Source organism: Triturus cristatus, chromosome 6 (genome assembly GCF_964204655.1).
Source record: "Triturus cristatus chromosome 6, aTriCri1.1, whole genome shotgun sequence".
Taxonomy (NCBI): Eukaryota; Metazoa; Chordata; class Amphibia; order Caudata; family Salamandridae; genus Triturus; species Triturus cristatus.
This window is the reverse complement of record NC_140589.1, coordinates 1,897,276,512-1,897,286,689: the sequence shown is the minus strand read 5'-3', so window position 1 is coordinate 1,897,286,689 and position 10,178 is coordinate 1,897,276,512. Positions and strand designations below refer to the sequence as shown.

The 10,178-nt window shown below is 42.6% G+C and overlaps 1 pseudogene; it reads left to right on the top strand.

Moving 5' to 3' along the window:
• Positions 1–5,458: 5,458 nt before the first annotated feature.
• On the top strand, positions 5,459–9,043 carry LOC146822352 (uncharacterized; annotated as a pseudogene).
• Positions 9,044–10,178: the final 1,135 nt, after the last annotated feature.

Below are 10,178 nucleotides of genomic sequence, written 5' to 3'. Positions count from 1 at the left end.
AGGGCGAGCGCCTCGTGTGGTCGGGGCTGGAGGTTAAGGCGCTGGGTGTGCATGGGTCATTGTGGAGGAACCGGATGAAAGGCGCCCGGAGTGAAGGGTCAGTTGTTTCTGTTCCTGTGATGTGTGGAATCTGACTATCCCAGAGTGCCACGTTCTAGTGTCTTTCAAGATTGCATGACCCTTCCTGGGTCGTTAGGAACTTGGTAACGTGCCCTAGAGGCGTGGCTTCCAGAGGGCTACACGTCCACGGTTAAACCGGTTTGGGGGCTGGGACTCATCTTTTCCCTGAGCCAGGAGCTGCCGGCACAGTCCAATCTTTGCTAGCCCAAAGTGCAGCAGGGGCAGTCCTTCCAACAGTGCAGCCCTTGTTGGGTTGATCTTTCTTCTGTCCTCTCTCCAATTCCAGTGTGATTTGAGGGGCAGAGGGCCGGGGGGCCATATTTATCCCAGGAGAGTGGCCTGAGGGGACCATGCGATGACTAGCCTATGGGCTACTTGGTCCCCTCCTAATTTCTAATTAAGTTCCTGTGATGTTTGGCATCTAGCTATCCCAGAGTGCTCCATTCTTGACACTCTCAAGATGGCACAACCCTTCCGCGATCATTATGGGCTTGGTAGCCCAGCTTAGTGGCTACCAGTGGACTACACGCTCACGGTAGAACCATTTTGGGGGCGAGTTTTCCCTCCTTGACCCTGTGTCCACCCTATCTGCAGGAATTAAAGGCATCTTGCTCAGGGGCATTGGTGCTACTTTTCTCACAAAGGCGGCATCGGCTTTGAAGCTTGCCTTTTGGACTAACTCTAAATGGCCATCCTGGGGAAGGAGGTGACACCTCACTCTGCGGCAACTGCCTTCTTTCCTGTGCTGGGGAGTCGTTTAAACATCTTACCCATGCATTCAGAAAGCTGCCTGTGTGCCAGGGCCTTCGTGAGGCCCCTTGGCTAGCTGAAGTACAGGGTGGCAACTTTCTAAAAGCTGCTTAACTTTAATGGTGGAATTAAATTTGAACTGGGCATCAGGTCAGGTTTAATGCCACAATTAATTGCACTCCCGACTCAACCCAGTTGGTAGTCCCATGCAGAAGTTAGCAGGGTTGGGGTGTCAACCACTAACCTTGTGTTAGCCAATGGGGCATCTAACTTTATCCCACAGCAAAATGACAATTTTGAAGTGTTATTGTCAAAATATAAAAATAAGTCTTAGTTAAAAAACCAGAAATACACCTCCCTTCCTTAGGGCTCCATAGGCCTTCCTTAGGAGAGACTTGTATATAGTGTTAAGGGATAGGGTGGCTTTGTCATTGGTGTGAATAGCAAAGTCGAACTCCCAGTGAAAGCGCCGTCCTTCCAGTCTGCAGTGGCAGGCTGGGGGCCATTTTGTACCTTGTCACACACAGGGTGGCACAATCTGTGCTGCAGCCCCGAGTGGACACTGCCTCACATGCCCTGGGTACTATATACTAGGGAATTTGAGTACCCCAGTCCTTGCCAATTGGGGGCATACAATTTGACATGCAGTTTGTATAGGGTCTTCGTAGGCTCATTGTGCTGTAGGTAGTGCCTGGACTCGTTGTTCTTCATAGCGCCTGCTGCTCTAGAGGCCATCTACATCTGTTCTTTTAAGGGTCATACCTTATGGTGCCCTTAATGTTCCTATATCCACTGTGCTACAGATAGTGCCTAGACCAAAATTGCTGTGCATAGCACCCACATTTGCTGTGGATTAGTGCCCAGACTCACTGCTCTGGATAGCATCTATACCTGATCTGGGCTCGACCTTATTATTGCCTTAATAATCCTGTTCTCTCTGTGCTATAGATAGCCCCTAGATGTACTTTACTCTGCATAGCACCCTCGCCCGCTCTGCTCGGGGTCGTAACTTGCTGTATTTATTTATTGCTCTGGATATTCCTGTTGCCTCTCTGTGAGAGAGTCCTCAGACCCACTATGCTTAAGAGAATACCTAGACCATGCTATATAGAGATGGTTCCTTCACTATACAAAAAGGTTTATTGCTAGCTGTCGTTTGTTTTGATGCCTATCCACCAAACATATAATATTGCTTGTTTTTCAAAAGCAAACTTTAGATGTAGTTTTTAAAAACTAATTACCCCCTCCTCCCACCCCCCAAAACCCTGGGATTTCGTTTCCAGGTTGTGGTGATCCATACTTTTTCTGTTTTGTTGTTGTTTTTTTCTTTTCCATTGTCCCTCCCAACAAGGCTACACCTGCAGCCATGTTTCACTGTCACTCTAGTGCATGTGTACTCGAAAACATTTTTAAACTGGGCCAAAACATTTGGGGTCTTGTTTGCCCATGGGCCGAGGGGGTTGGGTTGACTGGCAGTAAGGTAATGTAGGGGAAGCAAAGCATCTGAATAGAACAATGTGAAACAAGAACACCTGGGATTATTCCTGGTTTACCCAATTTACAAAATTGTGTGACCCTAGGCAAATGTTTTATTTCAGTTTCCCTCTTTTGTCGTCATTATCACATATACAAGGACCTTGAAAGCCAAGGAGCTTCAGACTGTAAAAAACCTTCTCCATTTGATTCAATAAACTATGATGTTGTGCATGTATAATAGGAACCCAGGCCACCCAAAGAGTGCCCATACCAACTGAGTTGCCTCTTTAGTTTACTTGTGGTGCTGTTGTTGGGGTAGAGGGAAGAAACCATGTTTCTAAATTCATGTTTGAAACCAATCACTTTTAAATTAATACTTATAGATGCACTGATATCAGTTGTACTAAGGTGAAAAGGTTCTGCATGGTAATTAAATATACTTATATTATTATTTTGCTGCAAGATGTGTTTAAAAATTATGGTGTTTCTAAAGTAAAGCCGTGCAGACCTTTCCTAGTTACATCCTTTCTTTAATTCCAATTAACCATTAAGTTAATTCTTGCCTTTTTAGTTAACTGCTTTTTATTGTTGGTGCTGAATCGAGTTAACCACAGCCTAGTACTGCTGTTGACCGGGGGGGCCGCATGTAAAGGTCAGAAGGACCGCATTTGGCCCCCGGGCCGTACTTAAAGTATCAGTGCTCTAGTGTATGGCACTATAAATGAGTTCAGGCCTGAAGCCACGTTTTGTTGCCTCTCTAGTGGATAGCACTATACATGCTGCAGTCCACACCAACAGATCTGGCATTGGCCGCCAGCTTTTTGACTTTGGCTATTCGTGATTTGTTCTGGCATGGTTTTTACATAAAGTTATTGTTGTGGAAGCGGCCGGGCCCTCATTAATCTAAAAAAACTGTGAGTAAAGGAAAAAATGACTTAAATATGAATGACACAACAGACTTGTGGAGGAAGTCTGACTGAAAGCCACAATAAATAACTGTTTTACACATAGATTTGGTAAAACTAAAAGGTCAAACTAACACCCAATCTAAAAAAGCCAAGTGATCTGGTGTTGGCTGCCAGCCTTTTGCCTTTGCAAATGGTCTTTTGCAAATCTTTATTCCAAATAGATAGGTAAATAGAGAAGCTTGCAAAATAGATAGAAGAGCTTACAAAGCCAGTCGGACAGGTTGGATATGTATGTATGTATGTCTGTGTGTTCTTATATAGCGCTCGACTTACCCTTGGGCATCTCGGCGCTTGCATTGGGAACCCGTCGTGGTTTTTCCCTGTGAGATAACCCGTACTGGGCATCCCCAAGGTGAAAGCCAGGCATCCCGCCGCGGGGGGGCCGTTGTGGAGATTAAGCAAGCTTGTTGCCCAGAGCTGCATAGTGTGAACTCGTGCTTAGAGTGGGCACCGAAGCGAGAATTATCGAGTCCGTGGACAATTGGGCTCCGGACCCTGCCGTGTCGGGAATCGAACCCTGGTCCCGGGTCTGATCTCTGCTTCAGGGTATGCCTCCTCTAACCAGTGAGCTACACTTCTCCACTAGATAGATAGATTGATAGAGATAACCTTGCAGATCGAGATAAAGACACTTAAAAAGACAGATACACTCATAGAATTGGAAAGATAGAAGCTGCATAGATAGAGGGTCAGACAAGTAGATGGAGAAACAGTAGATAGATTGGTTGATAGACCAGTAGATGCATTTATAGACAAATAGGTAGACTGGTAGATCTACACACACAGAGGTAGATGGATAGGATTGCAAAGATAGATCGAACAGTGCAGATTCAATTAGCAATGTAATAGTTAAATACCTATATAAGCACGGAAAACGATCACTGAAAGACTAGCAAGGCATACAAGCAGGACATACAGACTAAGTTGGTTTACAGGCAGCTGTAGTCAATTAAAGTACGTATAGGAGTGCAGGTATAAATGCATTTCATTGTGTTCATTCTAAAAAAGTGAATTACTTTATTAAGAATAGATTCAAACTGGCACCATCTGGTATACTCTGATTTAGCAGCAATCAGATAAACAAAGGAAGCTCCAAAAGGAATTTACAACATCATTTAGCAGGAGGCAGGAACTGATCAAGCTGGAATGTGTCCTGTGAAAAGCTGCTAGAAAGCGTCCTGCTATAACATGGGGCTCTAAACACAGAGGCAAGGCTAATGTAATTATTAAGTACAAACAAAAACATTGGCACTGAAGGGAACTGCCTCCTTGTGAAAGAGTAAACTGCAGTCACTCAAAGTGAGGTTAGCCAGTAGCTGCAGTAGGCAGGCCCACTTTCTCATGCTCTATTCTGTAGTGGGCGGACTCAAAATATGAATGACACAACAACTGACCAATGGATGCAGGGCTGAAAGCCCTTTTAAGTAAGTATATTATACATGTAATTTTTGGTCAACACCAGACCGAAAATGGAAAATAGTGCATGTGTCATTCTGTAGGTGTTTGTGCACATTTGTGGAGGACTCTGTGCATGATGCAACAGTAGCCATATCATTACACCTTTTTTTCTGGATGTTGTGCAGCATTGGGAAAGCCTATACGTCTAAACAGTGGGATTTATTGACTTTGCCGATGTGTGTTTAAAATAGTTCTAAACCTCATGTTCCTTGTGTAGATCTGGTCAGAGGCTCGGACTTCTGGAGGATCGTGATGCTCTGTATTGCCTCACCCATTCACTGGGAAATGCTCCATCTAGTATTATTTGTTAGGACGTGTGATAATAGGAAGCATTTCCTGGATAAGAAGGGAGGCATCTTGTCACCATGGATTTAACATTGTAGTGTATCGTAGGAGAGAGGGTCGGACTCACTGAACAAGAAATCTTCTCTGGTGTCTTGGTCACTCCTTGAGTCCAAACTCCTCAAAAGAAGGAGATCATGTAAGGATTGATTGCCCTTACTCTGCCTTCTGACTCTTTACATTGAAAGTGGAATCTAGAATTTCTTCAGCGCACTTGTCTATATGGACAATTAAATGTTCCATTGAATGTCTAAATAGTTTTGTGGTGGAATCGGCATTTCAACTTATTCAGTGTTTCTTTTTCTTAATTTAACAGGTGAAATAAATTCCGAAATAAACGAAAAAGGTAAAAGCCATTAAACATCACTCATGTAGGAAGTGATGTAAAAACGTCATGCCTCAATCGCTTCCCTTGAAGGCTAATGCCTCGCCAAAGTCTTTTTCTACAGCAGAAAACCCACCCTGCCCAATGATGTCTGTACTTGGCTCTTAGGCATCAGCAAATATACATTGAAGATATAAGACATCGATATACTGAAGCAAGTCTGATGAGGTGCTCATTACGAAGGAAGAGCTACCCTAGTATCAGAAAGAACACACAGGAGAGAAACCGTATGAATATCTAGAATGTGACAAAACATTTATTAGGCGGAGAAAGAGCAAGTGTGACATCAGAAACTTCATACTGGAAAAAACCATATAGATAGACTGATTGTGGGAAAGTGTTCTTTGGAAAGAAAGAACTAATGGAGCATCAGAGTGTCCACGTAGACGAGAAACTATATAAATGTATAGAATGTAATAAAGTGTTCGGAAGGAAGAATTATCTAAGACAGCATCAACAAATCCACATTGGTGAGAAAAGGTATAAATGTATAAACTGTGACAAGGCATTTATTACCAAAGGACACCTAGCACAACATCAGAATGTCCACACTGGGGAGAAACTGTATAAATGCAATGAATGTGATAAAGCATTTAAAACAAATAGACAGCTAAAACGACATCAGAAAATCCACACTGGGGAGAAACCATATCCATGTACAGAATGTGACAAAGCATTCTTAACAAATGGGGAGCTGAAGCTACATCAAAAAGTCCACACAGTAGAGAAACCATATAAATGTACAGAATGTGATAAAGCGTTCAAAGGGCAATATGCTCTAAAGCTACATAGGAAACTCCACACTAGGGAGGATCTGTATGAATGTACAGAATGTTACAAAGCATTTAAAACAAATAGAGAGCTAAAACAGCATAAAAAAATCCACTCTGGTGAGAAACCCTATAAATGTACTGAATGCCACAAGGCATATATTACCAATGGACAGCTAATGCTACATCAGAAAGTCCACACAGGAGAGAAACCATATCAATGTGCTGAATGTGACAAAGCATTTATAACAAATGGAAAGCTGAGGCGACATCAAAAAGTCCACACTGGAGAGAGACCATTCAACTGCACTGATTGCAAGAAGGCATTTATTAATAAGTCACATCTAACAGAGCATCAGAAAGTCCACACAGGAGAGAAACCCTATGAGTGTACAGAATGTGAGAAGGCATTTATTAGAAAGTCACATCTAATGCGACATCAGAAAGTACACACTGGGGAGAAACCATATGAATGCACCGAATGCGACAAGGCATTTATTACCCATGGACATCTAACAATACATCAGAAAATCCACACTGGAGAGAAACCCTATGAATGTACAGAATGTGAGAAGGCATTTATTACAAAGTCCCATCTAATGCGACATCAGAATGTCCATACCAAGGAGAAACCATATCAATGTTCTGGATGTGACAAAGAATTTATAACAAATGGAGAGCTGAAGCAACATCAAAAAGTCGAAACTGGAGAGAGCCCATTAAACTGCACTGATTGCGATAAGGCGTTTATTAATAAACCACATCTAACACAACATCAGAAAATCCACACTGGAGAGAAACCCTATGAATGTAGCGAATGTGAGAAGGCATTTATTAGAAAGTCACATCTAACTGAACATCAGAAAGTTCACATCGGAGAGAAACTGTATGAATGTACAGAATGTGAAAAAGCTTTTATTAGAAAGTCACATCTAATGCGACATCAGAAAGTCCACACCGGGGAGAAACCATATGCATGCACTGAATGCGACAAAGCATTTATTCAAAAGCAAAACTTAATACTCCACCAGAAAAGTCACACAGGAGAAAAACCATATGAATGTACTGAATGTGACAAGGCATTTATTACAAGGCAAAGGTTAATAGTACATCAGAGAGTCCACACAGGGGAGAAGCCGTATGAATGTAGAGAATGCAACAAGGCATTTATTACAAGGAAGAGGTTAATGGTACATCAGATAGTCCACTCTGGGGAACAAACCATATAAATGTACAGAATTTGACAAGGCATTTATTACCCATGGAAACCTAACAAATCATCAGAAAGTCCACACTGGAGAGAGACATTATGAATGTACTGAATGTGACAAAACATTTATTGAAAAGCAAATAGTAATACACCACCTGAAAGCTCACATGAGAGGAACCATATCATATGTGTTGACTGTGACAAGGCATTTATCGTAAAGTAAGGTTTAATGCAACATCAGAAAGTTCACACAGGAGATGAACCATATCAATGTACACAATGTAATAAAGTGTTCCAAAGGACGACCATCCTAAAGCGATATCAACAAATCCACCCGATGGAGAAGCCGAATAAATGCACTGAATGTGACAATTTATTGGCAGGGTCCTGCTCATATAATAACAGTAATTCAACACAGAGGACAAAGTAATGACAGTGAAGAATCCATATCTATGCACTCAATGTGGCATGGCATCCTTTACAAAGGCAAAACTAATGCAACATCAGAAAGTCATTACTATAGGGACACCTGACCTCCACACAGGAGCGACACCATAGCAGATCTTGAAAAATGTACCCTCCCCCTCGATATTGCCAGTCAGATTTTATCAGGTCGGGCTATTTATAGGACCTACTGGTCCTTTCTGGTGAGTGAGCTTAATTTGGAAATAAGCAGGTGTTCTGTTTAGTCGGAAAGTGAATGAGAAATGAAGGAACCTAATGTGTCAACATGCATTCTCGCGAGAAACCGCATGTGCCTCCAGTGGGCCAGGACATCCATTGCAAAAGAATAGCTAACTCTTGATCAGAAATTATACACTGGGGTGAAGCCATTTGAATATCATAAACATAAAGAGAGTTTCCTACCAAATGCTCTCTAATGGGGCATCAAAAAGGCCACCTGGGTTTAAGAGGTACTGATTGTGAAGGCTTTCATTTGCTACGTCAAAAAAACTGCACCTGTTCTCAGATATAGGGGATGGAATACCTGGATAAAATAAGGAGGAAAAAAACTAAAATAGTGTCAGTCATCGAAGGAGCAGAAGGATTATTCAAGATAACTTTGCTCTTTCTCACAGAGGTGACAGTGTGCAAACTCCAGAGAACAGCAAACTTCGTCAGAAAGCAAATGTTACACAAAGCAACAACTACATTTCTTTCCCCGGTCCCAGACTACTGTGGTATAAGAACTATTTTGGCCACCTCGTGAAAAGACCTGGCTCTGCCCGTTTACACAATTATGTGAGATTTGTTCTGAAAGGCCTTCTAGGGCTCGTATCCATAGTTTACGGGACATTTGTGATAATTACATTCAGAGTGTGTTATCTATGATGTTATGATTCTTTCACTAGCAATACTGCCCGGGAGAGCACAAGTAGAGTTTTGGGGTCAGTTGGAAGTCAGATGCCACTGGCCTTAGAGGTTTGTAGCCCCACCAAGTATGTGTGCATCAGGTTTATGGTTTCATGCGGGACATGAGCTTCCACGATTTGTACAGACATTGCAGGACAGTTTGCTGGACAACCTGTGAATAAGAGTCCTCTACTTAGAGCCGTGATTACAATCTCCTATATCACGTGTAGGCAGCAATTGTATTCTTTCTACTCCTGTACAGTGTATTTTTTAACATGCTCATCTGTAATAAAATGAACATCTGCTGAAAGTACCGAATGCAATCCTAGATGTGGTAACAGTAGACCTTCTTAAACCCTGAAGTGTACATAGTTATTCACTAAAGTGCTCTAATGTTCATTCAGGTTATGCCCGTGGAACAGAAAAAAACCCAAATAAATAAAAGTTTGCCTGAATAGGGAAAGACAAAGCCATGGTCTTATCTCCCTTGTTACAAAGGAATAAACTCTGTGGCCACCATTGGGGAAAAATGGGGGGGGGGGGTGAAAGAGGAGACCCAAACTGAGGATTTATATTTAGAAGCCATGGAGAGGGAGCAGTTTTTTCCAATGTGAGTAAATATCTAGAACAGAACATTCACTGGGAGAATTTACAGTCTGAGACTTTTCAGATCCCATGTGGTGTCCCGCAGGGATCTTCCTTGTCACCAACCCTTTTTAATATATATGTGCCCCTGTTGGCCAATCTTGTCAGGAAACACGGCTTCTCCTTGATCATGTATGCTGACGATTCACAGCTTACGATATCGGTATCTAAACAAGCAGAACTAGTGGCTAACACCGACAAAACCGAGGTTTGGAGTTTGGAAAGGGACCCTCTCTATGGAACAACAGCTGGTGGCCAACGGAGGCGGGAGTTTGTCCTCGCCCTGTTACCAAGGTTAGGAATCTGGGTGTGATTCTTGATGATCAACCCAATCTGTTGGCCCAGGTTAATCAGCTAACCTCCTCTTGCTTTTTCCTTCTAAAAACATTGAGGAAAATGTTCCCTTTCATTGCATATGAACTCCAAAAGACTGTTTTAGTGGCACTTTTTCTTTCTAAACTAGGCTTCTGAGATAGGAGGTGATGCTGGTCTGTGTGGGGAGGTTGAGGATGAGTCTGGCTGTGGTGTGCTGTAAGGCCTGGAGCCATTTGAGAGTTGGGTGGTGGTTTCGGCATAGTGTGTGATTCCATTATCAAGTTGTCTGGTAATGAGGGCTTGAGTTACTGTTATGCTTGTGTTGATGGGGATCCATCTGAAGATCTTTCAAAGCATGTGGAGGATGTGGAAGCAGGGGGAGGATA